At 35.9% G+C, this 7,314-nt stretch overlaps 1 pseudogene; it reads right to left on the reverse strand.

Moving 5' to 3' along the window:
• Positions 1-632: 632 nt before the first annotated feature.
• LOC102897173 lies at positions 633-3,119 on the reverse strand (annotated as a pseudogene).
• Positions 3,120-7,314: the final 4,195 nt, after the last annotated feature.

A 7,314-nucleotide genomic window follows, 5' to 3' on the forward strand; every position in this document is an offset into this window, starting at 1 on the left:
TTGGACTTCTATAAAGCGATTCTCCTTTTACAAGAAGAGGTCTTGGAAAATAATTGATTTTCTTGCTCTTCTCTTGAAATCACAACCCCCTTTCAAAAACCACACACACACACATCACCACCACTGCTACCGCCACCAACACAAAACAGACTTTAAAACTTAATTAGGCACATAACCTATTTTTACTGTAGGAAGAACTATACATATAAGTAAAAAGATCATTTCACTTAGTCCCACCATACATAGGTAACCAGTTCACACCTACTGTGTATATTTCCAGATTTATTTCTGTACACATACACATGTATAAATATTTTTAGAAAAATATGATCATACTATGAATACCATCTATAATGGTATCTTGGTGTCAATTTAGATCTATATTTTATTTTGTCCATAAAGATCTGTATCATTTATCTGTATCATTAAGACTGCATAACCTTCTGCTGTATAGATGTACCAAAATTTATTTAATTTTATCACTAGACATTTTTGTTTCACTAATATTTAGACATTGTAAACAATGCCAAAACAACATCTTTGTACCCTTACCTCTGATATAATTGATTCCTTGGGATGAAGTCCTAGATATGAAATAGCAAGGTCTAAGAGATTATTAGCATTTTAAGGCTTTATGTCTTTATGTAAATTGTATCTGTTACACCTTGCTTCCATACAAATTCCTCTGAGTAGCCAGTGCCCAGTCTACAGCTTTCAGCACAGATGAAGCCAGCCAGGATGCCCCAAACAACACTCCTGCCCACTCTGTCCACCTGTAGGTAGCTGAGCATCTGAGACATGACCTGGAATTCAAATTGTCCCCAGGCACCACAGGGGCAGTCTGGAATATCCTTTTCCAGAAAAGGATATTTTCACCAGAAATCCAGATGGGACAATCCTTCTGCCATATCTCACAATCTGTTTTGGTTTAAGGGCTATTTTAGTTTTAAACTTCTGGCAAATTTTATCTTTCCTGGTTTCAAGTTTCGCTATGGAAACCAATTCTTCTTCCCTATAATCTCTAAATTATCTTTCTTTTCCGCAACTTTAGGCATAATCTCTTCTGTTTCTATTATCATCTCAAATGCTAGAAAAAAGAACTTGTGGTCTGGAACTGCAATGTCCCAATTATCTGATTATGTACAAGCCTGATGACGCCCCAACATCTCCAATCTGTAGTCTGATGCTCCTTACTGCAGTAACGTGCCTGTGACATCTCACACACGTTTGGAGCCGCCAAAACAGCCACAGAGTATGAGCACAGAGACTTGAGCTGAAGGCACACGGATTCCTCTGTTTCCGAGGGAGAATCCTCAGAAGGTGGCTCACATGAATTAAAGTCGTTTCTCCTGGGTGGCTGATTTCTGAAAATTCAGAGGCCTGCGCAGCTGGGTGGCTCGGGGTAGCGGCAGAGGGCGAGGCCGCGTGGACGGGGGAAGCGTGGTGCGGCAGCGGCACGAATACCGGCAGCTCCTGCAGTACGCCGGCCAGTGGGCGGCCGCACAGCGCTCAGACAGCAGCACCTGGCAGCCCCGCCGCGCCAAGCGACTGCGCCGCCTGGCACCCTCCCGCCCGCCGAGGAACTGCTGGCGAGGAACTGCTGGTTGCGCAGCCTCCCCGCCGGCGTCTGCTCCGCGAAGCTCAGCTTTGCAGATACGCCCCGGCGGCCTCTATGGGGCGCGGGAGAAGTGCTTGTGGGGCCGTGAGCGCTGGAAGGCGAGAATCCCAAAGACATTTTTCTATCTTGTAAAAGAGAATCAGCAAAAATGTAACATAATGAGGGTCCGAAGCCATCAGCTTTGAGGGGCAAACTTGTAAATATCCATGAAACCATCCTTGTAGGGTTATGGCTACGAAGGGCTATGTATGTTGTGGTGATGGAGAGGAGGGGGAAAAAAAGGCTATTAATTCTACTTTTGATATTTTGGAATTGCATTGCTTTTGTAATTCAGATGCCTGAAATTTATGTCACTTTATTGAGCTTTGCCTTAGTGCACTTTGCAGATATTGCTTTTCATTAACATTGAGGCAAGACCCACCACCAGCAAAAGGATTATGACTCGCTGAAGAGCCAGAGTCAAGGTCAAGCCATCAGGCAGCCTACAGAGAAGACAGTGCAACATATGGGGCAGAAGTCTTCAGGCACTAATCATACCTGAGTCTTCTGTAGTGGCTGAGGTCCAGCTTGCCAACCTCAATGCCAGCCTTAGAAGTTACATTAATAACACCAGTATTCTACTTGAGCAACTCCGGAGTTGGTGAGGTGGCACCTAGGTTCTTAAAATTTGATCTAGACCTTCTTTGGTGTGTATGTGTATACACAAAGTTGTGGTTTTACTTCACTTCTCTCTTTATACTTCCTTTTAAATTTACCACATATTTATCATTTCTAGTGTTCTTCATTCTTTTGTATATACAGTCATGTGCCACGTAAAAACATTTTGGTCAATGACAGATCACATTATGCAACATTGGTCCTATAAGATTATAATAGAGCTGAAAAATCCCTATTGCCTCATGACATCATAGCCATTGTAGTATTGTAGCACAACACATTATGTATTTGTGGAAATACTGGTGTAAATAAGCTTACTGCACTGCCAGTCATGTAAAAGTATAGCACATAATTATGTATAGTATATAATACTTGATAATGATAATAAACGACTGTATTACTGGTCTATGTGTTTACTACACTATACTATTTATCATTATCTTAAAGTGTACTCTTTCTACTTATTAAAAAAAAGTTTACTGTAAAATAATATACCTGCAGCAGCCTCATATGTTACACCCACAGCAGCCTCGTATGTCTCCTGTTTACCTTGTTTCTTGATTGCATCATTTTCCCTTGTGCTTGAATTAATTCCATGTTGTTTTGTACAGTCATATGCTGTATAGGTTTGTAGCCTAAGAACAATAGGCTATACCATATCACCTAGGTGTGTAGTAATCTGTACCATCTAGGTTTGTATAAGTGCACTCTACGATGTTAGCACAATGACAAAGTCACCTAATGATGAATTTCTCGGAATGTATCCCATCATTAAAGGACCATACCTAAGTTTTACTCTGGTTTCATTTTCCTTTAGCCTAAAGAATTTAACACTTCTTATCATGTAGGTCTGCTGTTGTTATTTTCAGTTTTGTTTATCTAGAAATGTCTTTATTTCACTTTTATTTTTGAAGAATATTTTTACTGGATATAGAATTCTAGGATTCTATATAAAAATTAGAGTTATTTTATATTAGTTTCAGGTTTGCAGCATCGTAGTAAGGCATATAATTTAATAAAGTGATCCCTCTGATTAGTCTAATACCCACCTAGCACTATACGTAGTTATTACAATATTATTGACTATTTTCCCTATGCTGTAGTTTACAACCCATAATTATTTTGTAACTACCAATTTGCACATCTTCACACCTTCACCTTTTCTACCCAGCCCCACAAAACCCCTTTTATTCGGAAACCATCATTTTGTTCTCTGTATCTATGAGTTTTTTCCTGTTTTGTTTACTTTGTTCTTTAGATTCCACATATAAGTGAGATCGTAAGGTATTTGTCTTTCTCTGTTTGATTTACTTTAAATAGCATAATGCCTTCTAGATCCATCCATGTTATAGTAAGATTTCATTCTCTTTTTATGGCCAAGTAATATTCCATTGTAATATGTACCACTTCTTCTTTATCCTACTGTCTATTGATGGGCACTTAGGTTACTTTCATACCTTGGCTATTGTAAATAACACTGCAGTGAACATAGGGTTGCATACATCTTTTTAAATTAGTGTTTCGGATTTCTTTAGATTAATACCCAAAAGTGGAATTTCTGGGTTATAAGGTTGTTCCATTTTTAATTTTTTGAGGAAACTTTAAACTGTTCCACAGAGGCTGTACCAATTTGCAATCCCACAAACAGTGCACGAGCGTTCCCTTTTCTCCACATCCTCACCAACACTTGTTTATTAATTTATTGATGATAGTCATTCTGACAGATGTGAGATGATATCTCATTGTGATTTTAATTTGCATTTCTCAAATGGTTAGTGAAATTGAGCACCTTTTCATATATCTATTGGCCACCTGTATGTCTTCTTTGGAGAAATGTCAGTTCAGGTCCTCTACCCATTTTTTAATTGGATTTGTTTTTCTGGTGTTGAGTTATATGAGTTCTTTTTGAATAAGTTTTGAATATTAACCCCTATCAGATGTATCATTGGTGAATATCTTCTTCCATTCAAAAGTTTGTCTTTCTGTTTTGTTGATAATTTCCTTTGCTTAAAGAAAAAAAAAAAAAAGAACTAAAAAGTGCAACAACTTTTTAGTTTGATGTAGTCTCATTTGTTTATTTTTTCTTTTATTTTCCTTGCCCGAAAAGATATGTCAGAAAAACTATTACTAAGAGCAATGTCAGAGAGTTTACTGCCTATATTTTCTTCTAGGAGTTTTATGGTTTCAGGCATTACATTTAAATCTTTAATCTATTTTGAGTTTATTCTTCCATATGGTGTAAGAAGGTGTTTCCTTTTTTGCATGTATTTGTCCAGTTTTCCCAATATCATTTATTGAATAAACCGTCTTCATCCCATTGTATATTTATGCCTCTTTTGTCATGGATTAAACGACGAAGGCATGGGTTTACTTCTGGGCTTGCTATTCTGTTCCACTGATCTATGTGTCTATTTTTATGCCAGTACCATGCTGTTTTGATTACTACAGCCTTGTAGTATAGTTTGGTATCAGGTAGTGCGATACCTCCACCTGTGTTCTTCTTGCTCAAGATTGCCTTGGCTATTCAGGGTCTTTTATGGTTCCATAGAAATTTTAGGATTATTTGTTCTAATTCTGTGAAAAATGCCAATAGTATCAGAGATTGCATTGAATCTATAGACTGCTTTGGGTAGTATGGACATTTTAATGATGGTAATGCTTCCTATTCATGAGCATGATATCTGCTCGTTTATATGAATCTTCTTCAATTTTTAGCTTCAGTGTCTTATAATTTTCTGAGTACAGTTCTTTTACCTCTATGATCAAATTTATTCATAAGTATTTTATTTTTGATGCAATTGTAAATGGGATTGTTTTCTTAATTTCTCTTTATGGTAGTTCATTATTAGTATATAGAAATGCAGCCAATTTCTGAATATGAATTCTGTGCTGTACTAATTTACTAAATTCATTTATCAGTTTTAATAGTTTTTGGTAGAATCTTTGGGGTTCTCTCTATATAGTATCATACTATCTACAAATAATGACAGTTTTACTTCTTCCATTCCAATTTGAATTCCTTTTACTTCTTTTTCTTGTCTGATTGCTATTGAATAAAAGTGCTGAAAGTAGACATTTTTGTCTTATTCCAGCTCTTAAAGAAAATACTTTTTGCTTTTCCCCATTGAGTATGATATTAGCTGTGGGTTTGTCGTATATAGCCTTTATTATGTTGAGGTATGTTCTCTCACTTCCCACTTTGCTGAGAGTTTTTATAATAAATGAATGTTGAATTCTGTCAAATGCTTTTTCTGAATCTATTGATATGATCATACGATTTTTATCTTTCAATTTATTTATGTGGTGTATCACAGCAATTGAATTGCAAATATTAAACCAAGCTTGCATACCAGGAATAAATCCAATTTGATCATGGTGTATGATCTTCTTAATGTATTGCTGCATTTGTTTTGCTAATAGTTTGTTGAGAATTTTTGCATCTATGTTCATCAGGGATATTGGTCTATAATTTTTTTTTTATTTATGTATTTGATTTTGGAATCATGGTAATGCTTCTGAAGACATGTGATGCCAGGAACTGCATCAACAGCAACCATGAGGGAAGCCTATTTAAAAGGACAGGCTAATATGCTGAGACAGACAGACTAGAAAGATGTAAAACACCTGTGTCTGTGATAATATCAGTGAAATGATGTAGTAAGCAACTCTGAAAATGTCCTAGCTCTAAAATAGAAGTTTTCAAACCTTTTGATCTCAGGGATCTACTCTTAAAAACTATTGAAGACCCCAGCAAACTTTTGTGTATGTGGGATATATCTATCAGTATTTACCATATTATTAATTGAAATCATGAACACTCAAAAATATTATTTATTAATTCATTAAATCAAATGGATAATTAATCTATTCTAAAATCTAAACCGTATTACTGATTTACATAAAAACATAAAAAATAATGTTTTTTAAAACAAAAAATAACAGTGATGTGAGGGTCTTTGTTTTACATTTTTAATGAATCTCTTTAATGTCTAGCTTAATACAAGACAGCTGGATTTTTAAATCTGACTTTGCATTCAATCTGTTGTAATATATTGTTTTGGTTGAACAAACAAACAAAACATCTGGTCTCATTCAGAAATGTAGTAGAAAAAGGGAGGAGCATTTTTTTTTCCTGTTCTGATAATTGAGGATATTCTTCTTTGGTAGTACACTAAAAACTTAACAAATGGCATTTTCTTAAAGGTTATTTGCAATATGGAATCTAGAACTATAACCAAAGATGCTTTATACTCTATTACAGGGATCAATAAACTTTTTCTATAAAGGGCCAAACAGTAAATATTTTCTATATTGTGGGCCATTCAGTTTCTGTCACAACTACTAAAGTCTGCTGATATAGCACAAAAACAGCCACAGATGATACTAAACAAATTAGTGTGTCTGTGTTCCAATAAAATTTTGCTTACAAAACCTTTTTTGTAATAAACTTTTTATAAAGAACTTCCAATTTCTACTATATTACATTAAAATCCATTGGTCTAGCTTGTACTTGGAGTGAATAATTTTGGCCATGCAGATGCCCTTAAAGGGTTTTAGGGACCCCCTAGAGTCCCTAAAGTTCTCACTTTGAGAACTGCTATAATATTTTTGTTATATGAGATAATACATTTTTTATTGTTAAAGCCACTTTCAGTTGGCTCTTCTGTTGTTTGTGACCAAAATCATCCTAGTTGATAAATTCCTGGATAGTTTCTCCAGGTGGAAATCTGCATACCAGTTTCTATCTTGGATTCTGGGAAATGGCAGTCTCAATCACATTTGCTCCAACCAGTAGCAGAGTAGAAATAAAAGATGCATGTCCAGACTAAGAGATTCTAAGGCAGCCCATGAGGGCCTTATATTGACCCAGAATATTGTAAGAGAGCTTGAGAAAGTTTTCCATGTTTCCAATGAGAAGGGCAGAGGTAACTGAGAGAGGGCCAGGAGAACCAAAGAGACATTACTTAGGCAATGTATGTATTAGGGTTCTCAGAGAAACAGAAACAATAGGATATATTTAAAGAGATTTATTATAAGGA

The sequence above is a fragment of the Pteropus alecto genome, unplaced genomic scaffold, assembly GCF_000325575.1.
Source record: "Pteropus alecto unplaced genomic scaffold, ASM32557v1 scaffold121, whole genome shotgun sequence".
NCBI lineage: Eukaryota > Metazoa > Chordata > Mammalia > Chiroptera > Pteropodidae > Pteropus > Pteropus alecto.